At 38.1% G+C, this 27,471-nt stretch overlaps 1 long non-coding RNA gene across 1 annotated transcript; it reads right to left on the bottom strand.

Annotated features, from left to right (window-relative positions):
• Nucleotides 1-7,841: 7,841 nt before the first annotated feature.
• LOC141675169 (uncharacterized) lies at nucleotides 7,842-8,952 on the bottom strand. The gene is made up of 2 exons (XR_012555925.1): nucleotides 8,675-8,952; nucleotides 7,842-8,304 (listed from the first exon to the last, which is right to left on the bottom strand). It is a non-coding gene; the product is annotated as an uncharacterized LOC141675169 (long non-coding RNA).
• Nucleotides 8,953-27,471: the final 18,519 nt, after the last annotated feature.

Genomic DNA, 27,471 nt, shown 5'->3' with positions numbered 1-27,471 from the left:
TGACCAAAATAAATCAAATAAACAAGTACTGAAATTTTAAGATCAGAACTTAATTTAAATCAAAAATGAAATGGGCATCAGAATATAGATATAACAGGATTTATCGGTGCATTTAAATTACAAACATCTCAGAGATAAAAACTTGCAAAAAGTAGAAATTCCATTAATATATTAAGAGAATACATTCATGAAATTTAAATTACATCAGAGCATTACAAGATTGTCCTAAGCTTCTAAACCTAACATCAACAGCCTTAGTCCTAGCTCAAGAAGCAGGGCAAGGCTGACGATGAAGAAAAACAGGAAGAAGAAAATAAGTTATTTCTTCTTCCTACTCTCTACAAAAAGAATAGCAAGTCTGATGATTCGCTCTTGCTGGCGGAGAGCTTCCAGCCTTTCTTCCTCCAATCGCTCCAGATGGCGATGGTAGTCCATGTAAAAGAACAGGAGGTGGGTGAGAACCTCCTGGGGAACCGAGTCCCAAATCTCATCAGGAATGACAGTCACGTGCCATTCCTGCTGCCATGCCTCACAGCTCAGGTCCATGTTGAAGGTCTCATAGTTCAAGAACATGTTGTAGTTGACCATGGTTTTGTTGGTTTGAAGGAAAGGAGAGTGAGTATGTGAGAAAAGAATTGATGTATAGGCTGATGTGAAGTGTTGGTTTATATAGGAAAGAGAATTCCAGGAGATGCAAGGAAATTTAATGCTAACAGGTAGAAATAATTCTACCTCGTCTCCCTAGACTTGGAAGAAGAAAAACAATCATTGGAAAGGTAAAACAGGGTTTAATGCGCACAAGAAATAAGTAAAAATTACTGTGCATGTACGTGTACCACTATCCCTAATTATATTGACTGTTAATATTCCGCCCAAACATATTCTGATTTAAAATGAGACTGTTTTTAGATTTTATCCACAAATAAGTCAAGTAAAGGATCAGAATTTTAATATCAGAACTTAGACTTATATCAGAACTTAACAGTCATCAGAACATGATTTCTTAACTCGAAAAATGAATGCCTATCTTTGTAATTCTTCACACAAATTCTGATATAGATTCTTCAGAACTTAATCATCAGAATGTTTAACAGAACTTGTCCTCAGAATGTATGCAATCTGACACATAAACTGTTCATCTAAAATAACATAGATCACCACAGTAATTTTCATCATTCATATGGAGTGTTTAGTGTGTGCATTAAGCTAAATATCAGACAAAGAGTAAAGTCTGATACACTTCAGTACATCTTAGAAATAAGGCATAACTAAAACTTTACTAAAAATCTGTCATTATTCTGAAGCCTACTATTGAATGAGTTCATGCTTGAGTCCACCTCAACTGTTTTGTGCTAATTTTGTGCATCTTTTTAAATTCCAGTTTACAGTGGCTTCTCAGTGTAAGTGAGTCACGACTGCTTATCAGAATTTATGCTATTATCAGAGTATTTCTCCAGTAATCATAGAGTGTGAAAAGTCACCAAGAAAATATTTTGCTTTTCTGATGCATATTACTTAATACCAGCAATGCACTTGGGTCGTCCCTTCCACATTTTTACTCTAGACCTCAAAGGAGTACCTGATTTTTATTTCTTTTTCTTTTCCATTTTTCTTTTGATAAGTGAGGTTTATCAGCACTTAGTACATTCAGCAGATTTACTAACATCAGAACTTAACAGATGAGAAGCATTATTCTACTTTTTGACTTAGTAATAAGATAGACAGAGTAAACTTAACTAAGCTCAATATCATAATTTGCTTGTGTCAGTGGATTTCCACTTAAATAATTACTTCTAACATGGGATCTCTAGTATATTGAAGACTACTAGGTCAACATCTAGCACAGGTATCCTCATAGGATAGAATAGTTACATAAACAGACATATCACTATCAGAGTTTAGAAAGTCACATCAGACAACAGTCAGTACTTAAGCAATTTTCAATTAAGCACAGAATACACAAAGAGAGTAATTTCTGTAAATACTGATCATAAAGTCTGATGCATCAGAACAAAACTAAGCAGATTTAGAGAAAGAACCTGAAACCATTCCAAGTTCATTTACCAATCTTGTAAAAGTAGCTTCACACAGTGGTTTTGTGAAGATATCTGCTAGTTGTTGATCTGTTGGAACAAAGTGCAATTCCACTGTACCTTCATCCACATGTTCCCTTATGAAGTGGTACCTGATACTGATGTGCTTTGTCATTGAGTGTTGAACTGGATTACCTGTCATAGCAATAGCACTTTAATTATCACAGTAAATAGGGATTTTAAAATATGTTATCCCATAATCCAGTAAATGATTCTTCATCCAAAGAATTTGTGCACAACAGCTTCCTGCAGCAATGTACTCTGCTTCTGCAGTTGATGTGGAAATTGACTTTTGTTTCTTGCTAAACCAAGAAACTAATCTGCCTCCAAGAAATTGGCAGCTTCCACTTGTGTTTTTCCTGTCAATTTTGCAACCTGCAAAATCTGCATCTGAGTAACCTATTAGTTTAAAATCTGATTCTCTGGGATACCACAATCCCAGATCAGCTGTTCCTTTAAGATACTTGAAAATTCTTTTCATATCTGTTAAGTGAGGTTCTCTTGGATCTGCTTGAAATCTTGCACAAAGACAGGTAGCATACATGATATCAGGTCTACTAGCAGTTAGATAGAATAGAGAGCCAATCATACCTCTGTAATCAGTAATATCTACTGATTTACCAGTATCCTTGTCCAATTTTATTGCAGTGGCCATGGGAGTGGATGCACTTGAACAATCTTGCATTCCAAATTTCTTCAGCAAATTTCTGGTGTACTTAGTTTGACATATAAAAGTGCCTTCTTCATTCTGCTTGACTTAAAGGCCCAGAAAATAGCTAAGTTCCACCATCATACTCATTTGATACCGCATCAGTTTGGCAAACTTCTTGCAAAGTCTGTCATTTGTAGAACCAAAAATGATATCATCAACATAAATCTGGACCAGAAGTAAGTCATTTCCATGGTTGAGGTAGAACAGTGTTTTGTCTATTGTTCCTCTGTTAAATCCACTTTCCACAAGAAACTGAGCTAAAGTCTCATACCATGCTCTTGGAGCCTGTTTAAGTCCATAAAGTGCTTTATCAAGCCTATAGACATAATCTGGATATTTGGAATCTACAAAGCCTGGAGGTTGTTCAACATATACTTCTTCCTCCAATTCTCCATTGAGAAAACCACTTTTCACATCCATTTGAAAGACAGTAAACTTTTTGTGAGTAGCATAAGCCAAAAATATCCTTATGGCTTCCAATCTAGAAACTGGTGCAAATGTTTCATCATAATCAATTCCCTCCTGTTGAGAATATCCTTTTGCAACCAGCCTTGCCTTATTACTTGTAATTATGCCATCACTGTCAGTTTTGTTTCTGAATACCCATTTTGTACCAACAATAGATCTGTTTTTTGGTCTTGGCACTAGGGTCCAGACTTTGTTTCTTTCAAATTCATTTAACTATTTCTGCATTGCTTGCACCCAATCAGCATCTTGAAGAGCTTCTTCCACTTTTTTTGGCTCAGACTTTTTTTGTAAAGACATTCACTTGAAGTAGTTGTTCTAGTTCTGACACCTGCATCAGGATTTCCAATTATCAAATCAGGTGTATGTGATTTAGTCCACTTCCTTGCAGATGGAAGGTTCTCTCTAGAACTTAATGCTCCCCCATGATCCATGCTGTCTTCATTAACATTTTCTGATACTCCCCCTGAAACTATGCTCTCTGAGTTGGATTCTTCAGAATTTAGATTTTCTGAACTATCAGAATTTGGCTTATCAGAACTTGACGAATCAGAACTTGAAGAGCCAGATGTATGTTCTGATGCTTCTTGAGATATGGTTAGATCTTGAGTATGCTCCCCCTGCATAGGTGCATCTTCCTTTGGCGTAGTCACCACAGTTTCAATAACATCAGAGTTTAATCCATCAGAGTTTGCAGTATCAGGATTTAGATTGTCAGGATTTTCAGTATCAGAATTTGAGTCTTCATTTTCAAATCTCAGCTGATCATGATCAATAAAATCTTCAAGTCCAGTAATCTTCTTATCATCAAAAGAGACATTGATAGATTCCATGACCACTTTTGTTCTCAAGTTATAGACTCTGAAGGCTTTTGTGGAAAGTGGGTATTCAACAAAGATTCCTTCATCAGCTTTTAGATCAAATTTGGATAGCTGTTCAGGATGAGTCTTAAGAACAAAACACTTGCATCCAAATACATGAAAATACTTCAGATTTGGCTTCTTTTTCTTCACCATCTCATATGGTGTCTTTCCTTGCTTGTTAATGAGTGTTGCATTCTGAGTAAAACAAGCAGTCTGCACAGCTTCAGCCCAGAAATAGGTTGGAAGTTGGAAGCTTTGCTTCATCAAGCATTGTACGTGCAGCTTCAATGAGAGTTCTATTCTTCCTTTCAACAACTCCATTTTGCTGTGGAGTTCCAGGAGCAGAGAATTCCTGTTTGATTCCATGGTTTTTGCAGAACTCTTCCATTATCAAATTCTTGAACTCAGTACCATTATCACTTCTTATTATCTTCACTGAGTCTTTGACCAATTTATCCAGTTGCTTGACATGATCAATCAAGAGAGATGTAGTTTCACTTTTTGTGTGCAAGAAATACACCCATGTGTATCTGGTGAACTCATCCACTATGACCAAAGCATATTTCTTCTTTGCAATAGACATGACATTTACTGGACCAAATAGATCAACATGTTGAAGGTGATAAGGCTCAAGAATTGATGATTCAGTCTTTCTCTTGAATGAGGATTTCCTTTGTTTAGCCTTCTGACAAGAATCGCAAAGGCCATCAGGAGCAAATACTGACTTTGGCAGTCCTCTCACAAGATCTTTCTTGACTAGTTCATTTATATTGTTGAAATTTAAATGAGAGAGTTTCTTGTGCCAATTCCAGCTTTCTTCAATTGATGCCTACTCATCAGACAGATTGCAGAACCATCAGTACTTGTTGAAAGCTTGGCTTCATAAATGTTACCATGCATGTATCCTTTCAGAACAACTTTGCCTGTAGATTTACTTACAACTTCACAGTGTTCTTCAAAGAAATCCACATGATAACCTCTGTCACAGATTTGACTGACACTCAGCAGATTGTGTTTAAGTCCTGAGACCAGAGCTACTTCTTTAATGATGACATTCCCAAGATTGATATTGCCATATCCTAATGTTTTTCCAATATTGCCATCTCCATAAGAAACACTTGGGCCAGCCTTTTCCACAAAGTCTGATAGCAGGGCTTTATTTCCAGTCATATGTCCTGAGCATCCACTGTCCAGAACTAGGATGTTTTTCCTGTTGCCCTGCAATCACAAAGACCACTAATTATTAGTTTTAAGGATCCAGACATGCTTGTATCCTTTGTCCTTATTAAGTCTGTTAACATATGCAGCGGATTTAGCATCAGAGTTTATGTTAACATTTTTCTTATCAGAATTTACACTATCAGACTTTGAATCAGAACTTACACTAGAAGGAACAATGGTAACTTTCTTTAAAGAAGGTTTTATTTGATAATAATCATAGTACAAACTATGATATTCCTTACAAGTATAAATGGAATGTCATAAACTACCACAATTAAAACAAGGATTGTGTGGCTTATATCTAACAGACTGACTCTTAACTCCTGACTTTGAAGGTAAGGAGTTTATGTTCTTATTTTTCCTGCAAAAAGAAGCCAGATGCTTAGAACTTCCACAGTTATGACACGTTTTCCTAGGAGCTTCAGGAACAGGCTTATAATCATTGCTTTTATTCACACCTTCCTTTCCATTCCTATTTTCCTAGGTAATTTTACCTTGTTTGCATTCTTAACATCTTTCAGCTTATGCCTAAGCTGCTTCTTAGTCATTAAGCCTATGTTTACTTCAGTTATCTTTTCCTGTTTTAGTTTGTCAGAAGTTAATTCCTTTTTAACTTTTGATTTCTCATTATCAGACTTTACAGCTACAAACTTAACAGGTTTTGACTTTGGCTTTTGTTTAACAACTACAGGCTTAATATCTACAGTTCCTTTATCATTCTTATCCTCTCCATAACCTAAGCCCTCTTTCCAGTTTTCACTACTTAACAAATTCTGAGTTGTTCTGCCAGAGTTAGTCCAAGTCCTGATAATCTATCTTTCCTTTTCTAACTCAGATTTTAGAGATTCATTCATTTTAAGCACTTCATCCCTAACATAGAAAGCATCATCTCTATCTTTCTGAGTTTGATGGAACATGACTAACTCTTTTTCTAAATAATCATTCCTCTTTTTGCAAGCAAGATTTTCAGAAGTTAATCTTTCACATTTTAAAGTTTGATCTCTATAACTAATGAACATGGTTTTAAGATATCTTCTCAACTCATTAATATCATCAGTATGAAAGGCATAAGTAGTTTAAGGTACCTTTAATTCAGCAGCTTCAGAACTGCTTTCAGCAATTGCCTTATCAGCATTTGCCATCAAGGCATAATTCTCCTCACTTTCAGAATCTGAGGTGTCTGTCCAGCTTTTCTTCTTTGTGACAAGAGCCTTGCCTTTGTCACTCTTCACTTTCTTGCAATCAGGAGATATGTGGCCTTTCTCACCACAGTTGTATTATTTGACATTTGTATAATCTCCTCTGTCAGACTTTCCTCCTCTGCCCTCAGATTTTCTGAAATTCTTCTTATCAGAACTTGTGCCTTTCGTGGAAAACTTCTTTCCCTTCCTGAACTTCATGTATGCAATCTTTGTGATTCCTTTCACCATAAGAGCACACAGCTTCATCATCTCTTCATCAGCATCCGTCTCAGGCAATCTTTCAGATTCTGAGTCATCATCACTTTCAGAACTTGATGACTCAGTATCAGACTTTGTGAAGAGAGCTTTACCCTTGTCTTTCCTTGAGGTAGCTGCCTTGGGGGATTCTTCTTCAGCCTTAAGAGCAACTGTCCTTGACTTTCTTCCTTTCCTCTTGCTTCTTTGTTCCATCTCAAGTTCATGAGTCTTGAGCATTCCATAAATTTCATCAAGAGTTGTTTCATCAAGATTATAGTTGTCTCTTATTATTGTTGCCTTCAAATCCCAGCATTCAGAAAGAGCTAACAATAATTTAAGGTTTAAATCTTCAAGATCATACTCCTTATTAACCAGTGACAAATCTTTCAAGAGTTTGACAAATCTATCATATAAATTAGTCAATGACTCATTAGCCTTTGAGTCAAAGTGTTCATACTCTTGAGTGAGTATTGTCTTCATGTTTTTCTTAATCGTATCCGTTCTCTGACATCTTGTTTCCAAGGCATCCCATATCTCCTTTACAGTCTTGCAGTTTATTACCCTGTTTGACATTACATTATCAATAGCACTATGCAGTAAGTGTCGTACCTTAGCATCCTTAGCAATTGATGCGATATCTTCAGCAGTGTAATCATTCTTCTCTTTTGGTACAGACTTTGCTGCTTCGCCTGCAACTGCAACAGCAAGCTTTGTTGGTTTGTGAGGCCCTTCCTTGATTGTATCAAGATATTCTGGATATGTAGCTTCCAAAAACATGGTCATCCTCACCTTCCATATGGCATATTCAGATGGTCTCAATATGGGAACTCTAATAGTCTCATATCGACTTTGAATTTGTGTCTTTGGAGGTTCTTCAGCTTTGGTGGGCTTAATTGGAGTTTCTGCTTCAGACTTGATTGTGTTTGGATCTTAAACTGTTTGTGTGTTAACAGATAGGCTCTGATACCACTTGTTAGATCACACACACACTGTAGAGGGGGGTGAATACAGTGTATAGCACAATCAAATCGAACTTTAATAACTCAAGTAACAGAAAACAAACTTTATTGAAATAATAAACTTTGTTACAGTATGGAACTGTTCTCTCTCAGTGATGAACAAATATCATGAGAGCTGCTAGGGTTATAATGAATAATCTTCTCGATTGTGATAACACTTATAGTGTAAACCCTATGTCTGTGTTTATATACTACACAGTTACAAGATAATCGCTAATTGATATGGAATATAATTCTGCTTCCTAAAATATATCAATCAGATATCTTTTCTTCCAAGTATTCAATTCTTCATAGAATTCCATCTTCATGCATATCTCTTCTTATGTTAGTCTCGATCTTCTTTCCTTTAACCAGTTGCCTTCCTTATCTGAACGTCCTTCAGTACTTAAGTTCTGATACCATCTTCTGATGATTATCTCCTGATAATATAAGTACTGATATCCTTAAGTCCTGACTTCCAGTAAGTACTGATTTATCATGTTTAAGTAAGATCTGAAAACTAAACATAAATCACATTAGCCATGACATTATCAAATATATCTAACAAAATAGAATGCGAGTAATTGACCAATTCGCGATGTCAAATATGAAATCTCACTCGTGAGGAGTTACTTAGAGATTTATGAAATCTCACTCGTGAGGAGTTATTTAGAGATTTAAGTACTTGTATATTATAGATCTTCTTCGTTTAGAGCTTCGGTTTGAAGATCAAGTACTTATTCGAATTCCGAGTTCGAATCTTCGTTCTCGTTTCTTAGAGAACCTTCTTTATAGAGATCTTGTATTAGAGCTTGAGATGAAGTAAAGAAATTAAGTATAAAGCTCAAAATAAAGAAAACCAAAGAAGAAGCTAAAAACTCACAACTTTTGGTCAGAAAAGTTCGCCTAAAAAATTGGCCGGAGGTTCGGCCGGATTTTGGCACTATGGAAGAACTTGGGAAGCCCTTCGGGAGGCCGGAAAGTGGTGGTGGATGAGCTCACTTGGTGGGAACAAGCTTCGTTGGGTGAAGCTAAGCTTGGATATCAAAAACCTTAAGTATATGTGTATATATTTAAGAGAGAGAAGGTTTTTGAGAAGAAGTGTGTGTATAGAATTTGAAAGAGATGAAGAGAGGCACTTCTTAAAAAATTCCCAGCAAGTATTTGGCTCTTTAGCTTATTTAAAATGGGTTGGGGTGGGGGTTTATTTATAGAAGAAGTTGGGTGGAATGAATGGTTGAGATTTGAGAAGGAATGGATGGTGGATGGAGTGTATCACATGGATTGATGACATGGAAAGTAGGTTGTGTTTCTTTGCAAGTGGGAAGGAAGCACAAGCTAGTATCCATTCAAATTTCAGCTGATATATATATATATATATATATATATATTAAATATATATTTTCCTTTTCTTTTAATCATTCTTTAATTACTTTAATTAAGAATTAAGCACCATTAATTATGACCACCCCAAAAAATCTTACATAAATATCATAAAAAATATGATAATTACCTAAATATTATAAAATGTTGTCCTGCAAAGTTGGGTCAATGGTAGCTAGGTCAAACGTGGTCAACTATGGGACCAACTGCCTCGAAATTCGTGCCCGGACAAAAATTCTCGAAATCCTACGAAATTTTTACCATGCATATAAAATACCATTTAAGTGATCCATACCAAATTTCAAGTCATTATAGTATGTGGAAGTATTTATTTAGATTAAAAGTGGTTCTGTCAGCCTTTACTTCCGACTAAAAATACTATTGGTTGAATGAAAGAGATGAATATTTTGACCAAAGTTTTAACTTGTATAGATACTTAAAATATATTTCCTAATATATAAAATGTATTTGAGTGATGGGAAATATTTTTGAGTATTTTAGAATAATTTTCTCCGAAAAATATTAATTTTATGAAACTGGAGAAAATTACTTTACGACCACACAGATGGGTGTAAAAATGGATATTAATACTTCAATCATGAATATTAATAAACTTTGAATAAAAACTCTTTTGAAGGATGTAAAATATATTTAGGAGCGAAGAGTAAAATATTTTTGATTTTGCACGAGATCTCTAAAGAATATTTCTAATATATTCCTTATTCGAGCTTGTTGCCTTATTGATGTTGCAACTGTGATCTAAAAAATATCATAACTTGATATTTCTTATTTGATCAAATTGCCTTAGAGATATATTCAATAAAATATAATTTTGATGTTTTTAGAATAATGAAATATCTCTTTTATAAATAGTCTTGAAAATAATTTAGCTGGTTTGACTATTTGACTTTGATCTGGATCAATTAAAATCATGTCCTAATGGAGAGGATCTAAGTGTACTTAAATTTTATGTTTAATCGTACAAATACCAAAACAAATAATATATCGAAGTGACAGGTTCTGATGCTTCTTGAGAGTCTTGAGTTATGGTAGGATCTTTAGCTTGCTCCCCCTGGACAGGTGCATTTTCCCTTGGAGTAGTTACCACAGTTTCAGTGACATCAGAATTTATAGGATCAGGATTTAAATCATCATAATTTACAGAATCAGAATTTAAATCTTCATTTTCAAATCTCAGCTGATCATGATCATTGAAATCTTCAAGTCTAGTAATCTTCTTATTATCAAAAGATACATTGATAGATTCCATGACAACCCTTGTTCTTAAATTGTAGACTCTGAAGGCTTTTGTGAAAAGTGGATATCCAACAAAAATTCCTTCATCAGCTTTTAGATCAAATTTTGACAGCTGTTCAGAATGAGTCTTAAGAACAAAACACTTACAACCAAATACATGAAAGTATTCCAGATTTGGCTTCTTTTTCTTCACCATTTCATATGGTGTTTTTCCATGCTTGTTTATGAGTGTAGCATTCTGTGTAAAACAAGCAGTCTGCACAGCTTCAGCCCAAAAGTAGGTTGGTAGCTTTGCTTCATTAAGCATAGTCCGTGCAGCTTCAATGAGAGTCCTGTTCTTTCTTTCTACAACTTCATTTTGATGTGGAGTTCCAGGTGCATAAAATTCCTGTTTGATTCCATGCTCTTTGCAGAACTCTTCCATGATTGAATTCTTGAACTCAATGCCATTATCACTTCTTATAATTTTAACAGAATCTTTGACCAACTTATCCAGCTGTCTGACATGATCAGTTAGAGTAAATCCAGTTTCATTCTTCTTGTGCAAGAAATACACCCAAGTGTACCTTGTGAACTCATCCATTATAACCATAACATATTTCTTTTTTGCAATAGACATGACATTGACTGGACCAAATAGATCAACATGCAGTAGGTGATAAGGCTCAAGAATTAGGGATGGCAAAATAATCCGATCTGACGGATACCCGATTCGAAACCCGAAATTTTGGATTTACCAAACCCGATTTTTTGGATTTGGATATGGATTTAATTTTTAAACCCGAAAATTTTTGGATTTGGATTTGGATATTAGGTATACCGATCTGAAACCCGATTCGAAATCTGAAACTCTATCTGAACCCGATCTGAACCCGAAATCCGAAAAAAACCCGAATTATTATATATATATTAAATATATATATATATATATATTAATTATTATATATATAATATTAGAATTTTATATATTACACATTATAATATATATATATTAATAATATACATTATACATATTATTATATAATTTTTAGAACATATATTTTTATATTTATGTTAAAAATTAATTAACTATAAAGTTTAATTAAATATAATTATTCAATCATTTAAATGGGTGATAAGGTTTATAAGATTAACAAAACATTTTTTAGTAATAAATCTAAAAAACTAGGTATCAATTGAGTTAATTTTTTAAATATTAGATATACATATAATAACACAATTAATGATGTGGTGTAGTGATTGAATATGACACATTAAAACTCTTTATCTACAAGTTGCGTGTTCGACGATCCCAAGCACTTGGAATATCAATAATTATACAAATTTTGAGATTTCGGGTTCAGGTCCGGGTTTCGGGTTCGGGTATGAATATCCAATTCAAAAAAATTCCGGCTTTCGGGTATACCCGAATCCGATCCGAAACCCGATGGATTGGGTTGGGGTATTCATTTTCGGGTATTTTTCGGGTTCAGGTCGGGTTCGGGTATGGATAAAATTTTCGGGTTCTGCAATACCCGACCCGATCCGACCCGATTGCCATCCCTATCAAGAATTGAATATTCAGTTTTGCTCTTGAATGAAGATTTTTTTTTGTTTTGCCTTTTGACATGAATCACAAAGGCCATCAGGAGCAAATACTGATTTTGGCAGTCCTCTCACAAGATCTTTCTTTACAAGCTCATTTATGCTGTTGAAATTTAAATGAGAGAGTCTTTTGTGCCAACTCCAACTTTCTTCAATTGATGCTCTAATCAACAGACAGATTGCAGAACCATCAGAACTTGTTGAAAGTCTGGCTTCATAAATGTTACCATGCATGTAACCTTTCAGAACCACTTTGCCTATAGAATTGCTTACAACTTCACAGTGTTCTTCAAAGAAATCCACATGATAACCTCTGTCACAGATTTGACTCACACTTAGCAGATTGTGTTTAAGTCCTGAGACAAGAGCTACTGATTTAGTGATGACATTCCCAAGATTTATATTGCCATATCCTAATGTTTTTCCAATATTGCCATCTCCATAAGAAACACTTGGGCCAGCCTTTTCCACAAAGTCTGATAGCAGGGCTTTATTTCCAGTCATATGTCATGAACATCCACTGTCCAAAACTAGGATATTTTTCCTATTGCCCTGCAATCACAAAGACCACTATTGGTTATTTTTAAGGACCCAGACTTGCTTGGATCCTTTGGCCTTTTTAAGTTGGTTAGCATTTGCAGCGGATTTAATTTCAGAGTTTATGCTAACATGCTTTTTATCAGAATTTATATCAGACTTTGCATCAGACTTTACACTAGAAGGAATAATATTAACTTTCTTCAAAGAAGGTTTTATTTGATAATAATCATAGTACAAACTATGATATTCCTTACAAGTATAAATAGAATGTCATAAACTACCACAATGAAAACAAGGATTTTGTGGTTTAAACCTAACAGACTGACTCTTAACTCCTGAATTAGGAGGTAAAGAGTTTATCTCTTTATTTTTCCTGCAAAAAGAAGCAAGATGGTTAGAGTTTCCACAGTTATAACATTTCTTTCTAGGAGCATTAGGAACAGGCATATAATTATTACTTTTATTCACACCTTCCTTTCCATTCCTATTTTTCCTAGCTTCCTTTACCTTGTTGACATTCCTAATCTCTTTCACCTTATGCTTAAGCTGCTTCTTTGTCATTAAGCCTATGTTTACTTTAGGTGGTTTATCCTGTTCTAATTTGTCAGAATTTGACTTTTCCTTAACTTTTGTCACAGACTTTTTCATCTTTTCAGAATCAGACTTTATAGTTTTTGCTACAAACTTAACAGGATTTACCTTTGGCTTAGCATTCTGTTTAACAACAATTGGCTCAATTTGTTTAGTTCCTTTTTCACTTTTATCATCTCCATAACCTAAGCCCTCTTTCCAGATTCCACTACTTAATAAATTCTGAGTTGTTCTACCAGAGTTAGTCCAAGTTCTGATAATCTCTCTTTCCTTTTCTAAGTCAACTTTTAGAAATTCATTCAATTTTAACACTTCATCTCTAACATATAAAGCATTATCTTTTTCTTTATTAGTTTGATGAAGAAAAACTAACTCCTTTTCTAAATAATCATTTCTCTTTTTATAAGCTAGATTTTCATATGTTAATCTTTCACATGTTAAAGTCCGATCTCTATAACTAATGAACATGGTTTTAAGATACAATCTCAACTCAGTAATATCATCAGTATAAAATGCATAAGTTGTTTGAGGTACCTTCAATTCAGCAGTTTCATGGTTGCTGTCAGCATTTGCCATCAGGGCATAGCTTACCTCATATTCAGAATCTGAAATGTCTGTCCAGCTTTTCTTCTTTGTGACAAGTGCCTTCCCTTTGTCACTTTTTCCTTTCTTGCAGTCAGGAGATATGTGGCCTCTTTCACCACAGTTGTAGCATTTGACATTTGAGTTGTCTCCTCTGTCAGACTTTCCTCCTTTGCCTTCAGACTTTCTGAAACCTTTCTTATCAGAACTTCCACTTTTCCTGGAAAACTTCTTGCCTTTTCTGAATTTCCTGTAGGCTATCTTTGTGATACCCTTTACCATAAGAGCACACAATTTCATCATCTCTTCATCAGCATCTATTTCACCAGTTTGTGAATCATCATCATCAGAATATGATGACTCTGAATTAGACTTTATGATAAGAGCATTTCCTTTGCCCCTCTTTGAGGCAACAACTTTAGGAGATTCCTCCTCAGCTTTAAGAGCAACTGTCCTTGACTTTCTTCCATGCCTCTTGCTCCTTTGATCCATCTCAAGTTCATGAGTCTTGAGCATACCATAAATTTCATCAATAGTAGTTTCAGTAAGGTCATAGTTGTCTCTTATGGTAGTAGAGTTCAAATCCCAATTTTCAGGAAGAGCTAAAAGGAATTTTAGATTTGAATCTTCAAGATCATATTCCTTGTCCACCAGTGACAGATCATTCAAGAGTTTGGAAAACCTGTCATATAAATCAGTTAATGGCTCATCAGCTTTTGAGTCAAAGTGCTCATACTCTTGAGTGAGTATAGTCTTCCTATTTTTCTTGATTGCATCAGTTCCCTGGCATCTTGTCTCCAAAGCATCCCATATCTCCTTTGCAGTCTTGCAATAAATTAGCCTGTTTGACATTACATTATCAATGGCACTATGCAACAAATGCTTTACTCTTGCATCATTGGCAATAGATGAGATGTCTTCAGCTGTATACTCACCTTTCTCCTTTGGTATGGTCTTTGCTGGTTGATCAACAACTACAACAGAGAGTTTGGTAGGCTTATGTGGTCCTTCATTAATTCTGTTAAGGTATTCTGGATCTGTTGCTTCCATAAATATAGCCATCTTCACTTTCCATATGGGATACTCAGAAGGTCTCAGTATGGGAACCCTAATAGTCTCATATCGACTGTGGGTTTGAGTCTTTTAAGTTTCTTCAGATTTGGTGGGCTTGGTTGGAGGTTGTGCTTCTTCAGACATGATTGTTTGGATCTTTACTGTATGTGTGTTAACAAATAAGCTCTGATACCAATTGTTAGGTCACACAACACTGTAGAAGGGGGTTGAATACAGTGTTTATACAATCAAATCGATTTAACACAAGTATGTAACAAAGATCAAGTATATTGAATAAACTCTATTACAATAAGAACTGTTGTTCTCTCTCAGTGATGAATAAATATCACTAAGAGATGCTAGGTTACAATGTATAATCTTCTCGATAATGATAACACGCATAGTATAAACCCTAAGTCTGTGTTTATATAGTACACAGTTATAAGATAACTTCTAATTGATATGGAATATAATTCTGTCTCCTAAAATATATCAATCAGATATTATCTTCAAGTATTCCAGTCTTCTAACTTTTTCCATGCATATCTTCATTTATTTTAGTCTCGATCTTCTACGGTAAATCAACTTCCTTCCTTATATGAAAGTCTTCCCGCACTTAAGTTCTGATATAACCTTAAGTTCTGATATTAAGTTCTGACTTCCAGTAAGTCCTGATATGTCCTGTTTGTTAAGATGTGAAAACTAAACATGAATCATATTAGACATGACATCTCAAATATATCTAACAATGTCGTACGCACTATTTCTAGTAATGCTAGCCAACAGCTTCTTATCTGGCCTAGGTGTCTCATACATAATATCCATAGGATTTTTGTCTGAGAACTTTGAGTAGTTCCTTTTAGGATTTATGATTAGATCTGCTTTTGGAGATTTGATGCAAGATGTTTGGCCTTTTTCCAGATAATTCATACTCATTTCATTCGCAAAAATATTCTTGACTTGAGAGTGATGGATGAATGTTTTGTCTGACTTCTGAATTGGCCCAAACTTTTGTTGAATTTCTGCATCTATTTTTTTCCATTTATCATCTAGTTCCTTCTTCACAGCTGCAACATCAAGCATCTTAGGAATTGACTTTGACTCAAGCTTAGCAGTTGCTATATGGATCAGATCAATGTTGTCCAATACTGGTGGCTTTGGCAGAGTAATTTCTGAAATAATTACTTGGCTGATTCGTACATTTACCACTTTCTCCCCCTCACTAGATGGCTCTGCTTGACTGACTTGAGATAATTATTTCTCCCTTTTTTTGTTATTATCAAGTAGAGTGGAGGAAGAAGATTGTGCAACCACCAGTTGTTGTAGCAGTTGAGTTTGTTGTGCTTGATGTAGATGTATAGCTGTAAGAGAAGCTTCCATAGCAGTCATCATTTTGTCCAAGGACTCCGCCTTTGTGGCAAGATCAGAGTTCTTCCTTAGCTGTCTCTTAATATCAATCATTGTTTCTTCTGAAAGTTTAGCATCCAATCTTTCAGAAATGTCCTTCTTCATTTGATCAACCTCATTTTTTATAGAAGTGACATTCTGACTGTGTTGAAAGCCTTGGATTCATTATAACTGAAGAGAAGCAAGGTGTGCTTGTAGGAGCTTCTTGGTGCCGGCATTTGTTGTTAATTGAAGAGCAGATTGTGTCTAACTGATGAGTTGAATGAGAGTGGTCTTGAAATAATGTTCATCACATTGCTTTGAAAATGCCCAAGTTGGCATACCAGATCTGGAACTAGGGCCTACTTCTCCCCCTATGTCCAGTGATCCCTCTTCACTATCATCACCAAAGAATTCTTCTGACCCACCAGCCTCATAATCTATGTCATCACCAGCTTGAGAAGGCATAGCTCTAATGGCATCCTTTGCCCTTTGCATAGATTGACTGGTGTGCACCAAATTCAGCATCCTTTCTGTATTTTCATTGCCCTGTCCAGTCAAAAGTTGATATACTGGAACAGGATGAGTAAATGCCTCAGCATCCAAAGAGGTGGTGATAGGGATAAATAAATCCTGATTATGTAATTAAATATTACAGTAATTATACATGATTTGGGCTGCCAGGCCCAATAAGAAGATGTATGACATTCAGACCAAAAAGGTTAACACATTGATCAGGCCTGATGGACCAGATCAGGCCTGATGGAATAAAGAAGGCCCAAAAACCCTGAATATTAATTAATTTCGTAATTAATTAATAAGGGAAAAAATCAGCTACTGAGAAGAGTCCCAATAAGGACATAAATCCTTGCAGATTAGCCTCTAAGGGACCTAGAAGGACAAGGAATCAGTTTCCTACTATATAGGACTCCAAAGTCCATTCTAATTCAGAGACTTGCCCACCAAGTCTCCTAACCCAAGTCCAATTCAAGGACTCCCAACATCTATAAAAGGGGCCTCACCCCACAAATCAGAACTATATTTTTTGGCTTGATTCTCTAATTCACAGAGATACGTAGGCATCTCGTAAAGGCAGAGTTAAGCTACGAAACACGAGAGCAGCCATTAAAGGCCTTGAGCTCCCGAACCTTAGCAATAAATACAACAAATAATAACCTTAGTTTTTTTCCATAACATTTGGCGCCGTCTGTGGGAAAGCACAACAATAACCATGACGAAAACACGGAGAACAGTTAGAGCCCTTGGAGGAGGAACACCAACGGGGACAACCCAAGTGATTTCTTCAACTGTGGAGGTACCTCCTCACTCAACCTATACAACCACGCAAGGAGAAGCCTAGATAGTGAAAGGAATATGTCCTAAGTCCAATCATGAATTAGGATTTAGGAATAACTTCCTGTGTAATCTGTTTTGATTTCATTGATATTAATAAAAGACTTGTTTTGTTTTTATTACGGGCTCTATCTATTTAAGTGTTTAAATAAGATATACCATAGTTTAGAGTAAAACTTTTTATGGATTATGATGAGATCATAATAGTGAGACCTAAAAGATGATAACTCTAAACTTAAATAGTTCCTGGTCGTAGGATTACTAACTGGTAATTAATAATCCGCAGAGATCGGTACATACTATGCTTGCTTCATTATGAAGGATATCTGTTCTCATAGACATTTGTGTGGTGACACTATAGCTAGTATGTAGGTGCTTATTATAGAATAAGTTCACTGAACATGACTCGCACAGCTGAACAACTGATGGAGTTCACTCACGTGTCAGCAGTTGTTCACATAGTGATAGCTGTACAAGTATCCTTAGACTTGAGGTCATCATAGTCATCTTGTGTACACTGAACTATGCTTTGGTTTAGTTCTTAGTCTCCAGGGACAATTATTAGGGCTCTACTGGGTATAGGAATTTGTACACGAAGATAGTGTATGATCATTAAAGGATCTACCCCTTCCAGTGAAGGAAGCGAATGTTCAAGGCTGATCCACTTATGCTAGTTCAGGAATCTCTGGCCAGAGTAAATGAAATTAGAAAGGAGTTTCTAATTTGCATAGAACTACGCATGGTGAATGGTAAGCAAGTGATTGAATTAGATAGGCTTGACACGAGATCCATGCCTTGTATTTAATCGGGACATTGTAGGGTAGAAGGAGTTTATTGTACGGTAACTATTCACTGAATAGGTTCTTGGTATTCTAAGCAGTGAATTCATATTATCCGGATAGTCGCGATATGCTGAGAAGTATCCCTCACGATGTAGAATAAATGTGATTAATTAATTAATCATATTTAATAAATTAGAGAATTTATATAAATAATGATAAAATAGTTTTATTATTATTTATTTCTACTACCGGCTTAATATTGAACCTACAGGGTCACACCATAAAAAGAGAATGATTTAATGGTAGAGGAATTAATTAATAATGGTTGATAATTATTTATTTATGAAATAAATAATTAATTGGCAAATTTAATAATTGATTAAATGAGATTTAATTGATTATAAATTAATTAAGAAAAGTTCTTAATATTATTAATTAAAGGATTTAATTTTTGGAAATTAAATCAAGAGAGAGAATTATTTCTAAAGTGTTTAGAAAAAGGATTAATAATTAAAAGGTGTTTTAATTATTAATGAGAATAATAAATGGGATAATAATAATAATATTTATGGGAAAAATTTCAGCTAAAAATTTTGCCTATAAATACACTATTATAGACCCTATTTTTAGACGAACCCCAAAACCCAAAAAGTTTGGAAAACCCAATTCTCTCCACCTCCTTCCTCCTCCTTAACATCATTTTCTTGGTGGATACCGGTGGAGTGCTTCACACTTGAGGAGCAACTGCTACGGATCTCTGATCGTTGTCTCTGAATTATTTTAAAGGTTAGATTCGATCCCTATGTTTTTACCACGATTTATATGCTTTTATTTGGATTTTATATGTGTAAAAGTGTTTTGCCATGCCCCGCTGCGATTAAAATCCAACAGATAGGGGCAACTGAACCTCAGCCACAAGGGACGGTTCCCTCGACTACTCAAGGTATGAATCCTCAAGTTCAACAAGTACATGCACCTGTGAATTCTCGACCCATCGGGTACGAATATTCAATTGTTGTTACTACTAACCCCCCTTATGGGATGCCCCTTTACCCCGAGGTTGGAGGAAGTGGACATGCTGGACGTAGTGAAGCACGAGGGCGTTCATCCCCATACATACGAGGTTTGGCTCCTATCCTTGAGGATCAGGAATTTTCTGGTCCTTATACTGAGAGAGACTCCGAATCTTCGGATGATGAAGTAGCCCCAAGAAGGAGACGTGCTGGCAAAGAGCCGATGGCTGATGGTAGCCAACGCCCTCAAAGCACCCAAGGGATGAATCCCCAAGAAGTGCAGGAAAGAATCAGGGCTCACGAGGCTGAGATTCAAAGGCTGAGGCGCGAATTGGAGGCGCACCAAACCACCAGACCCCCAGTACCTCCTAGGGGGAGAAATCCTCCTCCCATCATAGACCTGGATGGTCCAGTGCAGAGAAGGGATGTTGTCCCAAGGGCTGATCAAAGCAATCTTCTTCCCCTTGGAGATCCTGATGATCCGACTCCACCCTTCACTGAAGATATAATGAATGCCCATATCTCAAGGAAGTTCAAGATGCCAACTATAAAAGCTTATGATGGCACGGGAGATCCCGCTAATTATATTAGAACATTCTCTAATGCACTGCTGTTGCAGCCCGTGAATGATGTTATTAAGTGTTGGGCCTTTTCTCAAACCCTGTCGGGTATGGCTCAAAGGTGGTATAGTCGTCTGCCCCCGAACTCTATTGGGTCGTTCAGAGAATTAAGTCAGGCTTTTATTAAGCAATTCATCAGCGGGAGAGTATATGGAAAAAGTTTAGCATCTCTTATGAGCATTGTGCAGGGAACAAAGAAATCCTTGAGAGACTACCTGAATCGTTTCACAAAGGAGGCTTTAAAAGTCCCAGACCTTGATGATAAGGTAGCCATGATAGCGCTGTAACAAGGAACTAGGGATGAGTTTTTCAAGATGTCCTTAGCCAAACGCCCCCCTGAAAGCATGTTGCAGCTCCAGAATAGGGCAGGGAAGTACATCAAGATGGAAGAAAGCATGAGGAAGACCGTAGTGAGTAATGAGCCTACTGGAGGCAAGAAGCGGAAAACTGGTCTGGAGTATGTCGCTAAGGACAAGTATCCTAGAACCGAGCAAAACCCTGATTCAACCCCCAAGAAGGGAGGACCTGGGCAAAAGTTCAGTGAATACGCTAAGCTGAATGCTCCTAAAAGCCAGATCTTGATGGAAATTGAGATATTCGTTGGCCTAAGCCTTTGAAGCTTGATCAGGGGCGGAATCCCCAGCCTAGGGGACCTGTGATAAATACAATCTTCGGAGGACCACGACCCCGAGGGCCTGTGATAAACACAATCTTTGGAGGACCAACTGCTGCTGGGTTATCCAAGAACTCCAGGAAAGCGTATGCCCGAGAAGTTATGCATATTGTTGGGGAAGCCCCGAAGAGGTTCAGGACAGGAGTAACAATGTCTTTTGATAATTCTGATATGGAGGGTGTGAAATATCCCCATGATGACCCGTTGGTTATAACCCCGATAATAGGGAACAACCCAGTGAGAAGGGTCATTGTGGATAATGGTGCTTCAATGGATATCTTGCTCCATGACACCTTTTTGAGAATAGGATATAATGACTCCCAATTGACCCCAACCGACATGCCAATATATGGGTTTGCGGGAGTGGAATACCCCGTAGAGGGGATAATCAAGTTGCCAATAACCATAGGGCAGGAACCAAGGCAAGCAACTCAGATGTTGGACTTTGTGGTGGTGAAGGCTAGTTTGACTTACAACGCTATTATGGGAAGAACAGGGATACACGCCTTTAAAGAAGTCCCTTCTTCCTACCATTCATTTATGAAGTTTCCAATCCAGGATGGGATCGAAGAAGAGAGAGGAGACCAAAAAATGGCTAGAAGTTGTTATGTTGCCTCTTTGAGGGCAGATGGAGTTGGAGGCAGGTTCTTCCTATTGAAGATCTGGATATCCGAGAGAATGATGAGAAAAGAGGAAAGCCAGCAGAAGACTTGGTTTCAATTCCTTTAACCCCCGAAGATCCTGAGAAGGTGACTTTTATTGGAGCAACGCTCGAGGAGCCCCTTAGAGGGAAGTTGGTGAAATTTTTGCAAGAAAATAGTGACGTATTTGCATGGTCAGCAGCTGATATGCCAGGCATAGACCCGGAACTGATTACTCACAAGCTGAATGTGGACCCAAATCGGAAGATAGTGAAACAAAAGAAAAGAAGTTTTGCTCCAGAAAGACAAGAAGCTATAAAATAGGAAGTGAAGAAGCTCTTGGAGGCTGGTTTCATTGAGGAGATTCAATTTCCAGAGTGGTTAGCAAACCTTGTAATGGTGAAGAAGGCCAATGGAAAATGGAGGATGTGTGTGGACTTTACTGATCTAAATGATGCATGTCCTAAGGACTGTTTCCCGTTACCAAGGATCGATACTTTGATAGATGCCACTGTTGGGCATGAAATGCTGAGCTTCATGGATGGATTCAGTGGATATAATCAGATCAAGATGCACAAGGATGACATTCCAAAGGTATCATTCATCACTGACTTTGGTGTTTATTGTTATCTAGTTATGGCATTTGGCCTTAAGAATGCAGGAGCCACCTATCAAAGGTTGGTAAATAAAATTTTTAAATATCTTATTGGCAAGACTATGGAAGTTTATGTCGATGACATGTTAGTCAAGAGTCTAGTAAAGACTGACCATATAACCCATTTGAGGGAAGCTTTTGAGGTCCTGAGGTACCACAAGATGATGTTAAATCCTACAAAGTGTGCTTTCGGAGTAGGGTCTGGAAAATTTTTGGGATTGATGGTCTCCAAGAGAGGGATTGAGGCTAACCCCGATAAAATAAAGGCAATCCTGGACATGGAACCACCAAAAACTATCAAGGATGTTCAGAAGCTCACAGGAAGGGTTGCTGCGCTGGGACGATTCATCTCCAAGTCAGGAGACAAGTGCCTATCATTCTTCAAGTCACTAAAAAACATTAAGGACTTTGTATGAAGTAAGGAAAACCAGAAGGCTTTCGAAGAATTAAAGAAATATATGGCCCAGGCCCGTTGTTGGCCAAGCCAGCTTTGAATGAAGTTTTATTCTTGTTCTTAGCTGTTTCACAGAGTGCCTTGAGCGTTGTATTGGTTAAAGAGGAACTGAAAATCCAGAAACCCGTATACTATGTCAGCAAAATTCTGCATGGTGCTGAGTTGAATTATTCAACTATTGAGAAATTTGCTCTAGCCTTGGTGATGGCTTCAAGAAAGCTACGTCCTTACTTTCAGGCTCATCAAATTGAGGTGCTAATAAATCAGCCCCTGAGAAATATCATTCATAGTCCCAAGGCTAGTGGGAGGTTGATCAAGTGGGCAATAGAGCTGGGAGAGTTCGATATTAAGTACAAGCCACGGACGGCAATAAAAGCCCTGACATTAGCTGACTTCGTGGTGGAATGTACCATACCCAACCAAGAAGTCGGGGGGCAGAAAGATATCATACCTCAAGATAAGGAAGTTGATAAGGTGGACAAAGAGAAGGTTGATAAGGAGAAAGAATATTGGGTTCTTTATTTTGATGGAGCATCCAAAACAAATTCAAGTGGAGCAGGTTTGGTTTTACAAAGCCCTGATGGGTTCTTAATTGAGTATGCCATAAAGTTAGACTTCCCAACCACAAACAATGAGGCAGTATATTTAGCTCTGATAGCTGGTCTTGGCTTAGCAGGGATACTTAGAGTCAAGAACTTAAAAGTCTGTGGAGACTCAAAGTTGGTTATATCCCAGGTGAAGGGGGGGTTTGAGGCAGGGGATGAAACGATGGCTAAGTATGTCCTCCTGGTAAGGGTCGTGATGACCCAATTTGATGAATGCCATGTTGAGCACATTTTAAGGGAGGAAAATGCCAAGGCAGATGCGTTGTCTAAATTTGCTTCATCTGAGATGGAAGAAAGTTCTGGAAGTGTATACTATCGCATTTTGAAAACACGGAGCATTGATGTTAAGCTTGTGGTTCATATAGGCCTGGGGACATCATGGATTGATCCCATTAAGGCTCACATTCAAATCGGTTGGTTACCAAATGATGCTACTGAGGCACAAAAATTGGTTGTTCGAGCACTGAGATACTCTTTGATAGATGGAATTCTGTATAAAAGGTCTTTCGTGGTTCCCTACTTAAGATGTCTTAAGCCTGATGAGGCTCGCTTGGCTCTTGAAGAAGTACATGAAGGCATATGTGGGCAACACTTGGGGGGCAGGGCCTTGGCTCATAAGATAACCCGTTTAGGCTTCTATTGGCCAGAAATGATGGCTGATGCCAAAGAATATGTGAAAAAATGTGACCGCTGCAGAAGCACACACCCGTTGTTAGAAAACCCCCCGAGATGCTGACCTCTATTAACTCCCCCATCCCCTTTGCTATGTGGGGAATGGATATACTAGGGCCCTTCCCCATGGCCACGACACAAAGGAAGTTTCTGATTTTAGCCATTAATTATTTCACCAAGTGGATTGAATCCAAACCCTTGGCCAAGATCACAACTAAGCAGGTTGCACAATTCCTGTGGGAAAGTATTATGTACCGGTATGGAATTCCCCGCATCCTAGTCACTAATAATGGAACACAGTTCAACAACGAGGAATTCAAGAAATATTGTGAGGAAAATGAAATTGAGTTGTGATTCACATCTGTGGCTCACCCGTAAGCCAATGGGCAAGCGGAAGTGGCAAATCGAATAATCCTGGATGGACTAAAGAAGAGGATCGAGAAGTCAAGGAATAACTGGGTGGATGAAATACTCCCCATACTATGGGCCTATAGGACTACCTGTATAGTCACGACTAGAGCAACTCCCTTCATGTTAGCATATGGTGCAGAAGCAGTTGTTCCTGTAGAGATCTCACATTCCTCCCCCAGGATTCAAGCTTTCAATATTGAGGAAAATGAAGAAGGGCAAATGTTAGCCCTGGATCTAATTGACAAAGTACGAGATGAGGCACATGCGAAGATAGTGGAATATCAGAAAAAAGCTTCATTCTACTACAACCTAAGGGTTAAAGAAAGGTTCTTCAAATAAGGTGACTTAGTCTTGAGGAAAGTGGAAGCTTCTGGTGTAGGACAGAAAGGGAAACTTGCCCCAAATTGGGAAGGGCCGTACAAAGTCAAGAGCGTTCAAGGTAGAGGAACCTACAAGCTAGAGACTATGGATGGTTTTGAAGTCCCGAGAACTTGGCATGCCCAAAACCTGAAGGTTTACTATGTGTAGAACAGTTAAAGTACGATTCTCACTTGTCAGTATGACAAGTAGGTTTAAAAGCACCTTGAAGCTTTGCTTGCTTAAGATTTTTCTATATAGAAGCTATGTTTAGATTTTATCAGGGTTGAACCCATTTCATGTAAGGTATCAAGAATACTAAGTTATAATATAAAGCCTTCGACTTAATCTCAGCTTATTAGATTGATGCATTGTGAAGGATAAAATCGAGTTATAAACTTGAGTTTGAAAAATCGAAAGAAAAATACGACGATACTTGGGCAAAATACTACTAAAAATAATAAAAGTCAATTACAAAGTTCAATATTAAGAAAGAAGAAATACATAAAAACTTAGGCCTTGGAAGGCTGGGATTCTTCGGAACCACTATCCGAAGTCTCCTCGGATGTCTCTTCAGCCGGTCCCTCGGAAGTCCCCTCGGAAGTCTCTGCAGAGGTTCCCTTGGAACTATCTTCGGACGCTTTGGATGCTGCAGGAGATGCTGGTTTAGGAGACGCTGTCTTTGGAGGCTCTTCTACCCTGTCCTTCTTTACAACGGGCTCAGGCTCCTCCTCAGAAGAAGATTCCTCCTCTTCAGAGCTGGACTCAAGCTCCTTCCTCTTTTGGCCTTGGCCTTGACTCCCCGATGGGCCGTTCTTGATCAAATCAGCAAGCTTATCTGTAATGCCCCTAAGTGCTCGAACTCACACAGGGCAAGGGAAGGAGGACTGTTCGAGGACTTCTGGAAATTCGTCCTGAATGGCCTCCACAGCGGCGTCCCGGCCTTTCTTATAGCTGACTAGATGAAGGAGGGCATCGTGCTCCACTATTAAATCCTTGAACTCCTGAGTGTCCATCCACCCATCAAATGCTTTATCCTTTTGAGCCTTGAGGATAACATTTTCGACCTGGGCCGTTTCTAAGTCAGAAGTAGATGAGGCAAGTTGGGCTTCAAGGGCCTCTATTCTTTGGTTGGCCTCCTCCGGCTTCTTGTTCGCATCCTTGAGGCCAACCTTCCAAGCCTTGGCTTGATGAATCGCCCCTTAAAAATGGGTGTTCGCCTACAAGATACACAGCAAAGGTAAGAAATGAAAAAAATCAAAAAGGCAAAAAATTACGAATGGCAAAGGAAAAAGACATACCGTCGCCAAAACCTGAGCTCCGAAAAGCTCGTTAGCCTCTAAGTCCTGTTGAAGGACAAAGTCTTGATAGTCAACCGTGGAAATGGAATGCATATACCATTCCTTGGCAAGCGTTGTGCTGCTAACAATCGAATCCTTGCCCCGGATTCCCCAATCAGGCTGGAAGTAAGCCCCTGGTTTTTGCTTGGTACGTAAAACTTGGTTGGGGCCTTTTTCGCCCGGTTCCTTTGCCTGGAGTAGGAACTCCGGGAAATGATCCCCAAGGCGCGGGTCCTTAAAGACTTTTCCAGCACGCTTCATCCTGGTCATTTCCAGGTCTTTAGGCTTTGTAGCCTCCTCAATTTTCGCAGCCACTGCAACAAAAAAGATAAGTAAGTTGAGAAGTTAACAAAATGGAAGATAGAAGGAACGAAAACAAGTAGATAAGGAAGGACACATACTCTTCTTAGGGATGGGAGAAAGGCCGCGTTCTACAAGAACGGTCTCCCTGATAAGATCCCAAGAATGGGAAGTCCCATTATCTTGCGTAAGGAGGTTGAAAGCTCTTGTCTCCTCCTCAGACAAAATTATATCGTTTGGGCTCCCATCTACGGCTAGCCCAAAAGACGAGCGAAATAGGGTGCCTCAATCGCCACCCTCCCAAACGACGAATAGAAAATCTTTCTTCCACCCAAGTTGTTGTCAGGGATGGACTTCCCGTTCACTATGTGGGGAACGGTTGGGCGCTGGTTTAAAGAAACCCACCCCGGATTCTTGTCAGGATTGTTCTTGAACTGGAAAATCTTTCTAAAAACAGCAATAGAGGTAGAGACATTGTGCTTGGCGTATTGCGACAGATAGCACAGAATCAACCTCCAAGAGTTAGGAGGGAGTTGGCAAGGGCTGATGCCCACATCAACTAGCAAAACAGGGATGAATGGGTGAAAGGGGAGTCTAATACCTGCCCTTAAAGTATCCCTGTAGACGTATAGTGCGTTCTTCCTTCACTGACAGGCCATAAAAGATAAGTAAGTTGAGAAGTTAACAAAATGGAAGATAGAAGGAACGAAAACAAGTAGATAAGGAAGGACACGTACTCTTCTTAGGGATGGGAGAAAGGTCGCGTTCTACAAGAACGGTCTCCCTGATAAGATCTCAAGAATGGGAAGTCCCATTATCTTGCGTAACGAGGTTGAAAGCTCTTGTCTCCTCCTCAGACAAAATTATATCGTTTGGGCTCCCATCTACGGCTATCCCAAAAGACGAGCGAAATAGGGTGCCCCAATCGCCACCCTCCCAAACTACGAATAGAAAATCTTTCTTCCACCCCAAGTTGTTGTCAGGGATGGACTTCCCGTTCACTATGTGGGGAACGGTTGGGCGCTGGTTTAAAGAAACCCACCCCGGATTCTTGTCAGGATTGTTCTTGAACTGGAAAATCTTTCTAAAAACAGCAACAGAGGTAGAGACATTGTGCTTGGCGTATTGCGACAGATAGCACATAATCAACCTCCAAGAGTTAGGAGGGAGTTGGCAAGGGCTGATGCCCACATCAACTAGCAAAACAGGGATGAATGGGTGAAAGGGGAGTCTAATACCTGCCCTTAAAGTATCCCTGTAGACGTATAGTGCGTCCTTCCTCCACTGACAGGCCATGTCGGCCGGACCTGCAAGAACTAGTTTGAAAGGATCCTTGATTCTGAAATAACCGCTCAACTTGTCCAGCTCCTTTGGATCCCGCAAGGCGCTGATATGGTCGTGCGCGTCTAGATGTGCATCTGACGGGTA

Source organism: Apium graveolens, chromosome 7 (genome assembly GCF_009905375.1).
Source record: "Apium graveolens cultivar Ventura chromosome 7, ASM990537v1, whole genome shotgun sequence".
In the NCBI taxonomy this organism is placed as follows: domain Eukaryota; kingdom Viridiplantae; phylum Streptophyta; class Magnoliopsida; order Apiales; family Apiaceae; genus Apium; species Apium graveolens.
The sequence above is the reverse complement of the archived record's forward strand: the minus strand, read 5'-3'. Positions and strand labels throughout refer to the sequence as shown.